Source organism: Cinclus cinclus, chromosome 10, assembly GCF_963662255.1.
Source record: "Cinclus cinclus chromosome 10, bCinCin1.1, whole genome shotgun sequence".
Taxonomy (NCBI): domain Eukaryota; kingdom Metazoa; phylum Chordata; class Aves; order Passeriformes; family Cinclidae; genus Cinclus; species Cinclus cinclus.
The window spans coordinates 10,214,076-10,225,056 of NC_085055.1; positions in this window are offsets into that span (position 1 = coordinate 10,214,076).

Below are 10,981 nucleotides of genomic sequence, written 5' to 3' on the forward strand. Positions count from 1 at the left end.
CTGTTGGCTGTCACCCACATCCCACAGTGCTGCTGGCAGAGCTGGGGGTGCTGTGCCCCACTTCCCAGCACCTACACTGCACCCCTGGCTTTTTATGCCCTGGGTGCCCCTGAGCTTTCTGCCTGTGCACACATTTGGTGTCCCCATGTGACACATCACTGGTGGATGCTGCCCTGGGTCCCCAGCTGTGTTCCTCTTGCTCCAGAGCATCACCATCATTAAAGCACAAATCATGCTCAGAAGCATTCCTTTAGCACTCAGGGCAACCACGTAGCTCCTGTACTGCAGTTTGGGACTTCTGTGACACCTTCTGCCACCAAACTCCCTGGGAGTTACCAGCATCATGAAGTCACCCCAGGACAGTGACACACAGGTTCTCTTATCCCCTCACAGCATGCTCGTGGCTCCTGTGGTGCAGAGTTTTGCAGAACCCATTGGCAGCTTTGTTTGCCTGGATGTTGCTGAATGTATTCAGAAGTATCACAAGCAGACATTTCCAACCAGCTCTAAGGCATCAGGAAGAAAATAAGTGAGCAAACAGCTCCACTGCGCTCCAAATTATATTAAAGGCAGCCCTCCCTCCTCCCTCTCCAGGAAGGTGAGATTTTCTTTGGTGGCAGGCAGTGGTTGTTTCTGCCTGAAAGAAAGAGGGAGCAGAGTGAAGCTTCCTCTTGGCAGCAGTATAAGAACCGTCAGCAAGAATGAGTAGCACAAAAGTAATTTTTTGGGGTTGTAGCAGGCACCTCAGTCAAACAAAGGAGGACAAACTCCCCTCAGCTGCATCCCTTGCTGCAGTATTGGGAAGAGCTGGTACCCTCACAGTGGCAGTGGGATAGCCCAGGGCTGCTCCAAAGTCAGGCTGGGACTCTGCAGGTGGGATATCTACAGCAGTAGGACCAAGAGACTAAAGTCAGTCAGGGACATCTCTCCTACATCTGTTCCCAGAGCAGGGCTATCTTTGGTCATGGCCTGAATGCACTGGGATTTTCAGCCTGGGGTAACTGGCACTTGTAGGGAGGTACCCAAAATGTCAGAAAGCCACTGTGGTGCCAGCTTTGCTGTCACTTCTAGGGGATTGCTGCAGAAGGTGCTGTTTCACCTGAGCTGTAAAGGCTTGGCACTTCATAGTGGGAGGTGCAGAAGCTTCAGCACATGGTCATCTAGGAAGGCACATGGGCTTTCAGTCCTGGATATTTTTTTTCCAATGACATACAGAAGATTTTAATCAGTGTGAATATGGACATTATTGGCTTTGCAGTTTTTCGTGTGATTCTGGAAAGTACAGTTGACTTTCCCTTCAATAATGGAGCCTTTTCCAGGTGCACAGAAAGGACAATTAAAGTATTTTCAGTGAGTTATTTTCCAAACAGCATCAGAACGTATCTTCAAAAGGTTCGTAGAGGCAATGGAGGACCTTGACATGGTGGCCTGATGGAGATCAGAGATGTCCACCTAACATGGTAAACCATGGCTGTGTTTTTGTAGCCTTTGTGAGTGTTAAGGGAAGGTCAATGCCCAGGGATGTGATAAGGACAGTTGTGGTAGATGTTCTGAACAGCCAGAGAGCTCGGGCTGATGCAACTGCACAAGAGCAGGTAGTTGTGGATATACAGTGCTCCTTCTCCAAGCCTAGGGCCGTGGTAAGAAATGCAGATGTCTGTGCATAAGGCATTTATTAAAATGACCTCACCCATATGTATACATTTTAATCAAGTCAGTGAATGCCTGTTGTGTTTATTTTTAATACAGCCCTTGTTTTGATGTTACAGTTGTGATGATGTGGATCTAATGGCAATGACTCTTCATCATAGGCCTCAAATCCAGAGCTGAAAGTGAAAAGACATTTTGCATTACTTTAAAATACAAAAGGGAATGTCCCTGGGCAAATTAGTCCTTCATTTCCATTCTAGACTGTAGTCAGCTGTCTGCTGCCTGGAGTCCACAGTGCAGAAGCTGCTCTGGAGGTCACCTGAGGTGCCTCCTCCTGCCGTTGACCGATAGGTGACAGAAAGGCAAACAGACCTTTGGAGAAAGGTTCACATATACCCTGAACTTCAGTATCACTTTCAGGGCAAAACACAGTCCTGGCCAGCCTGGATTTTATTTGAGGTGTTATGACTTTCCTCTTTCTTGCCTTGAATATCTCCCCAGAAGTCCTCAAGAGCAAGGTGTATACCCTAAACTCAGGTCTAGTAGGGCTTTCCATCAGACAACCTGGCGCAGGTGTTATCTCTTGCAGTAGCTGTTCCCACCAGCTTTTCATAGAGGAGAGGTGTAATAAAAAAATGTGTAAACTGAAAAAAAATCAGCAGAGATGCTGTCAGCCAGTCCATGTGATGGAGCCCTAGAAAGACCAGGGATTTCTGACTTCAGCCTTTTCCCTAAGCTGTATTATTTTCATTGGGTCTGCAGAGACCTCACAGTTTTGTAATGCATGATGTGTGCCTGTGATAGACAGGCAAGCCAGCGAGCTGAAGGCACGCTGCCAGCCTTCCCTTCACTTTGAACGCCCTTGGCCGTCCTGAGTCTCGTTCCAAAACATTTAAATTGCTTAAGTGTGCAGTGATGTGTTTTAATTAATGCAGAAGAAGGGGACAGTAAAATACAGGTCCCTTCATTACTAATTTGGCCTTGTGGTTGAGACACAGGTGCTAGAAAGCCAGGAGGAGTGCCTGGATGTGCCTCTGCCTCACTGCAGCACGAGCAGTGCCGCAATTTCCCCAGCCTTAGTGGGGCTGATGGTGCTGAGCTGCCCTTGCCAGGTGCCTGGGACACAGGGTACCACAGGAAAGGTGAGTGCAGCACACAGGTATTTATGACACCTTCTTGCTACTCTGTCTAGGAAACGAGCTCCACAAAATAAACAGCAGGTTTATTATTAAACGGCAGGACCTGGAGACTGAAGCCTTCCCATGACACACTTTGTGAAAACTTTCAGGAAGTGGCAGAATTTCCTCAAAGTCCTCTCTCCAATGTGGGGCAAACAATAGCATTGTATGAAGAGATTACTGCTTCCATTGCACAGGTGGGGAGCATTATTCACCCAGCTGCCACAGGAAATGTGGCATCCATCTAGGGCTCCACAGAAACTGTCGCTGGAGGCTCACACTGTGATTTATCATGAGACCACCTTCTGTCAACACCCCTCTCCACCCAATCTGTGTGTAGTCCTGGAGAAGGGATATTTCTGAGTCCATTATTTTCCCTGTGAGCACAACAGGGAAAAGGAAAGTGAACTTTCTTTGTGGCATGATTAAGGTCACAGGGATCAGATGATATTTGAGTTTTTGATGACACTTGGATTATTAGGGATTACATGTTGTCTGACTGAAGCACCCCAACTCCAGCATCTACATCCTAACCATGATTCTTTAATAGAGGGCACAGATCTTGATCTGACCACATGAATGAATTGGACATTGCAATGTCAGGAGCACCTCCCTCTAAGAGACACAGATATTATAAACTATGGCTCAGCCTGTGAACTGGTCAGAAGACCTGGCATTGATCTAGCCAGTCAATGACCCTGCTGAATTTGGAAATAAAAGGTCACATTTTCAGACAAGCTGCAGTGGATTAGGACAACTTTATGAGAGATTTCCCTTTAGAAAATCACCATTACTGGATCTTCTAAGCTCCTCAAATACCCAGAATTTGAATGGCAGCTAGGAATGCCTTGATTTTGCAGAAGTTTTATTGGGGAAATTTAACCAACACCTGCAATTAGTCAGCATGAGTCTTACCAGAATGGTCAGTTCCTTAATTTAATGAGCATTAGAACTGTGATTCATTTCAAAGTGGAACTTGGTTATAGTGCCGCAGAAAGAAGAAATGACAGAGAGGAACAAAGAGAATGAGGAAACAGTTGTTTTAGGCTGAAAACAGACCAATATGTTCCTGGAAATACACTTTCAGGCCTGGCTCAAGCCAAGGGAGAAATCTCTGTATACAGTTGGCTCAAATTCTCTTAACAAGGCTGGACTGACATTATCTCTTTAGGCCAAAGCTCTGCAAGGCTGCAGGTATGGCTAACAACCCATGCCAGGCTAATCTTCACTGTAGAACCATGAAAGGAGTATTTTCCATGCATTTCCTTGTTCCGTGAAAGCACTAACAGGTTAAATACTTGCATAGAAATGTAATAATAATGCTTAATGCATTCCTGCCCAGATTCTGGCTTTTCTTCTGGCATAATTTATCCTTCTTCAAGGCTACAGATCCTTTGCTCATGCTAGCTCTTCAGTCTAACTAAAGTCAGCAGGAGACGAAAGTGTTGCATGTCTCGCAAGATGAAACCTATTCTTGACCAAGTAAACACCTTCCAGAGTAACAAAAGCAATGGAGCAACAAAGCCTGTAAATAGGAGATCAAGCAGAGAAATTAGAAAACATTCATTTGCCTGGGAAAAAGTCCTGGCAAAGCTCACAATGGTGAAACCAAATGGAAATGTTGCAAACTTTCACCTAGAATAAACAACCCAAATCAGCTGGAAGCGCTTTCCATCACACTGGTTCCCAGGAATGGGGTTGCCTCATTTTCTTGACATAAGGCTGCCAAAATCTGTAGTGACAGACTAGAATCCTGCTGATTAGCCAAGCTCTTGGCACATTTGTGCAGCCAGAAATTTTTATTTATTATTTTTCTGGTAAGAATCACTAGTAGATTAAAAATGGGAGGCAAGCAACACAAATACATACTCATTTGGGTGGAGGAGACTTTGGCTTGAGGCTAGAATAAAGCGTGGTGTTACGTGGCAGCTTTCCGTCACAGGGCTTCAGATGTGAAATGCCATTATTAACCTCCCAGCACTATCTGTGGCAGGTGAGACATGCTCCATTTCTCAGATGGGCAGAAGCAGGCCAGAGATATGAGGCACCAAATGCTCTTAGATCCCACTGAGTCAAGCCTGACTTGCTTAGTCCTGGTTCTGAGGACCCCGCTCCATATTTTTACATTTGCTATTGAAAGCTGCCTACAGCACCTGCAATTAGTAGGTGCTCTAGTAGAGAAGTTAGTGCTACACTAAAACCAGAACTCAGGAACTCTCAGGCTTCCTTTCTTTGCTATTTACCGGGTTATGTTTGGAAGCAGGGACACTGTCCCTTGGTGTTATCCCTTCAGAATTATCCTACTGTGAAGAAAGTCCCTTTTTTTTAATTTTCTTTGCAAAGGTCTTTTATTCCATGTTTGTTCTTCAAGCACTGCCTAGCCCATCTGTTTCAATGGCTGTCCAGTCCCCACTGCTCACAGACCAGGTGTTGAAGCACCTCTTTCACCCACCTCATCTTTACCAGTTCTCCCACAGTGCCTACTTCTTCTTTTCACTCTTCACTGCCTGTGCCAGCATCCCCCTGTTGTTCAAGGCAGCCTTTGTACACACTTCCTTTTTTTTCTGAAACTCTAGCAACACAAAAAGTACAGGCTCAGAAAAAAATTAAATAGCAATGGCGAGGTTTCCCTTTTTCTCAGCTCTTTCTTCAGCATGGCTTTCTTTGGGAATTCTGTTCAGAATTTCTTGCCATTTGCAACAGCATCCAGGGAACCAAGCTGCAATGTAATGATCTGGGGCTAAGTTTGAAAGAGAAGCCAAATGCAGACAGGCATACTGGAGAGGAGGGGAAGGATACAGGGAAAGTTCAGATGTAAGTGGACATCCAGCAAAGCCTTGCAAAGCCAACTGGCAGCCCTGTCTTCCAAGAGGCTGTCTGAAAGCAGAGATTTGTCTGAATCAGAACCCTCCATCCAAACAGATGTGAACTTTGAGAAGGGTCAGGTCCAGACTGTCTCCAGCTGGGCTCCAAGCCCTGATAAGAGAGTTCCTCCCTGGGGCTCGAGAGCAGCTGAGTCCTCAGGCAGCCTCTGTACTGACCTCTCCTTTCCAGGGTCTCCAGGGTTTTTTACCCAGTTACTAGGTCACGATTATCCCCCTTTTGGATTGTTTGTTTCACTGTCCCGGGACATTTTTTCTTTCTTCAGGGAGATCTGCAAAGCAGTTTTTCAGGAGGGGAGGAGATTCAGCGTGACTCAATGGTGTTTGAGAAACAGGGAAGAAAAATGAGGAGATCCTAGAGGTACTTCCTTTCTAAATAGCTCAGAGATTAGTAACGCTTTGCATTACCTGTAAATAGTTCACTCACAGATGTGAATGCCAAGCAGTGCTCTGAAAGCTGCTCCGCTGCGCCTCATTTTCAAAGTGCGTTTGTGATTTTTCAGCAACCACCTACCAAGCTGAGAGAAAATAGAAAGATCCCTGACCTTTCACTCCTCTGATTTCCTAATAATTTGGACACCTTTAATCCTTGCCTCAGTCTCAAGGGCACAGTTGTGTAACACAGGCACAGTCCAGGAAGAGCCTGGCACAAGAGAAATGCTGGACCTTGATGCGCAAAAAAAATCAGGATGGATGCAAAAGAAAAGAATTTTTGGGGGATCACAACAACGTTAACCATATTTCCATGGTCTTTGGAGAATCGGTCACTGTGTGGAAGGCTTTTGCCTGTCACTAAAATGTCCACACAGAGCGGTCAGACAAGTTGGGCAGTGAACAAATGTACATTAATATTTGTTGTCACTGAGGTTGCAAAATAGGACAGACAGATCATCTAAGGACTTGGCCTCCTTATCTCTATTTACCACAGCCTATAAAGTTGCATAAGGAAAGAGGACTGAATAAGAAGAATTTTGAGGTGGAAACCTTGAAGAGGAATGAAGCAGATGCAGCAACACCAAATGGCAAAGCTCCCCTACAATGGGATTTTATGATAGTAGCAAAGTAATTCTGAGCTTGTCAAACCCCGACTTCAGGTCCTACCCATCCTAGGGCAAAAGAAGTTAAAATTAAGAAGGCTTCTTTTGAGGTTTGTCAGATACTCTGTGATTATGGACACTCAAATTGCTTTCTACTGAAAGACTCAAGGATGTGCACCTACTGGAAAACTTCCTCGTTTAATGCATATAATTCCAGTATGCAAAAAATTTAATGACTGAGAAAAAGAGGAAGATGTTCCCGTTGTGGCTTAGTGGTGACAAAAGGGTTAATCATTTCCCGACAGGACACATTAAATGCCATTGAGTCCTCGCCTACCCCTGGGCTCTGAGAGCAGCACAAAGGGGACAACTCCATGCAGAAACAGGGTCCCACAGCATGCAACAGAAGAGACAAAGTGGCTCCAAAGTGCTTTTGATCTGTTGTAAACCCTGACTTTATTTAAGAAGAGTGAAATCTTTTTTGTTTGGGAGCCATGAGCATCTGTTTAGTGACTTCTCGGGGCATGGGAGAAGCAGCTCACTGGTGTCTTGCCAGGTGAGCAGCAAACAACATTAGGTCATTGCAAACAGTTCTCCTTGGGCTCCATCTGTCAGATAAGGACCGTGTCACTGGCAGGATGTTTGTGCTGATTAACTCTCCTTCAGCTAAGAAAAGCCAAATGTGAAGCTCGTTAAGGAGAGAACCTGAGATGCCCTCCCTAGACTAGAAGCAGCTGATTTGCTGCTATGGGTTAGTTAATCTCTCATTAGGACAAAATGAGCTGTGTGAAGAAGAAATGTCTCTGTCATGACATGTCAAACCTGTGGAGCCAACTGAATCCCAAGTGCAGAAGCTGTTAGGGGCCATGGGGTGGTTCTGGCTCTGAATTAGCCACAGCTGATTATGTGTGAGTGACTCGTGCAGTTGGGGCGTGACTTGTAGCCTTCTTGGGGCTCAGCCTTCAGGACACAAGGCTGTGTTCCAGCCTCACCTTCTCTGGCTTTGGTTAGTGGCCATTCAAGTACGGTGCTGTCAAGGAAGAGGCACAGCACCTAATAGTGGTGTAGATTGAGATGAGATTAAAAGAAAACCTGTGGTTCAGAGGAATGACGCCATGGAAAACATCAAGGAAAATGAACAGGAATGTGCAGTCATTAGCAAATTGCTTTATTTATGGCTATTGGACATTGCTGTTGTGCCAAATCTTGAATTTATTTGGTGCCGTGGATTTCTTAATTAAAATCATATTATTGAATTGTTATTTGGTGCAGTTTGCAATGATCATCCCCTTAGCTATTTTTACTTTTGCTCTGTGTATGATCCTGTAAAAGCAAGCCAGTCTGTGGGGAGAGCATGTTTCCAGTCATGCTTTTTAAAAGGCACGGATGATTTTCTCTGAGTTGATTCACTTCTCTCCTCCATTTTGCTTTTCTGCTTCACCGCACAGGCTGCACTGCAGTGGCTCCAAAACCCTTTCCCTCACAGTTATTAATGTTAAGCTGACAAGCTTTAAGTAAGGATTTTCAGGTGTCTTTACAAAGCTTGTGTTGTGGGCTGCTAGGTGTTCCCAGGAGGTTGCAGATCCTGGAATCTTCCAGCCTGGCAATGTGCCCAGCCAATCACAACTGCATCCTTACTGAGATCTCAGTACTGGGATTTTTGCAGCTGTTCAGAGGTCTCCAGGCACCACAGCAAATGATTTCTGCTCTCTAAGTCAGCCAGTTCCTGCTTTAGATGACACAGATCCCAAGCCTTCCAGGTTTTCCCACTTCTCCTTAGGAGAACCACCTTCAGAGTTGGTCTCCCTGAGATGGAGATGGAGCAACAAGTGGAGGTTGGTGACTGTGTCATTTGTCTTTGGTTTGCTATATGCCAAGGCAGATGGTCTTCTAGGAAGACATATGGAGATAGCAGGATGGGGGAGAGCTGAGATCTCCAGAGATGATGATTGGATCAACAACCATTTCTGCACAAGGGCTGTACTGTAGAGAAATCACATCAGCTCTCTTCCCTCACAGTAATTAAATCCATTGTGTGATGCTGTGTAGATCCAAACCCTATTCAAGCAGTTTTGTGCTTTACAGGCTGCTGGATCCCAGTCACAGCTGTGCAAAGATGACAGCAGCTGCAGAAGGACAGAAGCAGTTCACCCCTGAGCCCTGCTGCCTCAAACCCTGCCCTCCTCTGATGCACACTTGTGTGCTGGAGCACCCCACAGCAACCCTAGAGCTCAGACTTTGGCTTGTCCCATCATATCAAATCATCAAGATTAAAAAGTCTTCTGTCTGTTCTCACCAGACACAGTCACAGGAAGAATGTGGGTCCTCAAAGCAAGGTAAACTTGGCTTTTCAGCGACATGCCCAGTATCAGTCCCTACAGGAAGAGTTTTCAGTTTAGAAACTCACAAGTACATCATGTACCCTACATTCTGTGCTGCTGTTTTGCATAACGCTTTCCCAGCCTGTTTGAACCTAGCTCCAGGCTTTCTCAGGTCTCTTTCAGGTCTCTTTTGTCCTAGGGACAAAACTCTCTTGAGAACTGCAGTATCAGCCTCATGTGTTGCTCAGTTTTAAGCAAATAACTGCAGGCTGGTTACACTCAGGTTCATTAGTAGGTTTCACATCTTGCATGAAGCAAGATCAAAACAGGTTTTTTTTTTTCCAGTGATTTGGAGCACTTGGGGTATAAGCTGGCTGTCAAAGCAAGCTGAAACAGTCAGCACTTTGGACATCAAGGGCAGGGGAGTGCCACTAAACCATCTCAGAAGGTGTGATACTGTTCTGCACCCATCAGTTTGTAGATCTGTCTTTTTCTCCAGGACTTCATGAGAAGAGAAGCTCCCTTGTGTCAGCCTCTCCTGCATGGATTCATGAGTCTGAGGGAGCAGCAGTCTGTGCAGAGACACTGGGTGTGTACTCACCTGCCTTCACATGTGACAGGTCTCAGTCCCTGACGTCCAGGGTGGGGGATGCTGAAAGGCCAGCCTTCTTATTTTGGGTCTTTCCTTTGTCCTTCTCCAAGCAAAGGATGCATACCAGGAGCTGCTCCCCACAGTAGTGGAATCTAAATAATCCCTCTAATCAGAATTCTGGCTCCTGTCCCAATGCACATACACACACACACAGACAGACACACGCACCTGGAGGTTTGGGTGCAGAGGTTTCAGGGGAAGATAAGATGCTCCTCTGTCAATCAGAAACACTGTGAACAGCATTCACTGTGCTTTTGTGTGGCTGTTGTGTATTTCATGTCCCTTGCTGTGGTCCTTCCCGGGCTCTTCCTGCGGGGGAAGGCAGCTGGCAGCTGGATCTGGAGGCTGCCATCCACAGAACAGCCCGAGCACACGCACACACCTGCCTGCAGCCGGACCATCATGAGACAAGACTTCTGCTGCCAAAGAAGGTTTCTTCAGGATCAGAGTAACTAAAACTTTATTAAGATATGCAGGAGTCCTTCCAGATTGCAAAATGAAAATCACTGCCCGGAATCACTGCATTCAAAGTAGGGAAATATTCCTTTAAAGAAACCCATTGGCAATATAACTAAAGGCCCTTAGGCCAAGCTGATATTCAGCATAATTCCACTGAGTCAAAAGAAATACACCAGGGATTAAGTTTGGCCCAATAGCAAAAACCACAGGCAAGTGAGACTGATTCCCAGAATCAAGTTGACCTGAAACTGTAGTAAGGTTTTGCCCTTAAAGGAATAATTTCCTTAACAACAGATAAAATGAAATGCTTGTCAAAATTATTACAAGCATATAGGGATGAGATGATCAACATTGCATGAATTATTTCCTTCAGCAGCTGTATTTCTGGTTCATTCTTTCACTGCTCTTCAATTCCAGAGCTTTTGACCTTTGCACTGCTCTTCTAGATTTACTACCTGCCCTATTCATTCTTGGCTTGTTAGACCCACAGACTGTGTGGTTTTGGTGTCAGTCTTAGGTTTGCCACTGACTTTCTGTGGGAATTTCATGACTTGACTTTTTTTGCTCAGTATCCTCCAACTCCATCTCTAATAGTTTGTCAATACATGAACTAATTGCCAGGCAATATTAAGGGTAAAATACCTCGTGTTATCTTTCTGGACTGGGGCCTTGGTCTTCAACTTACTGCCTTGCAACCTTACCAAGCAAGGATGGTAGTTAGCATAAGGAAAAATCTTTCTCAGAAGCAGTGCCTGCATATGGGACTTGCTTCCTGACAGAGGAGAATGAATGACCGCAGAAT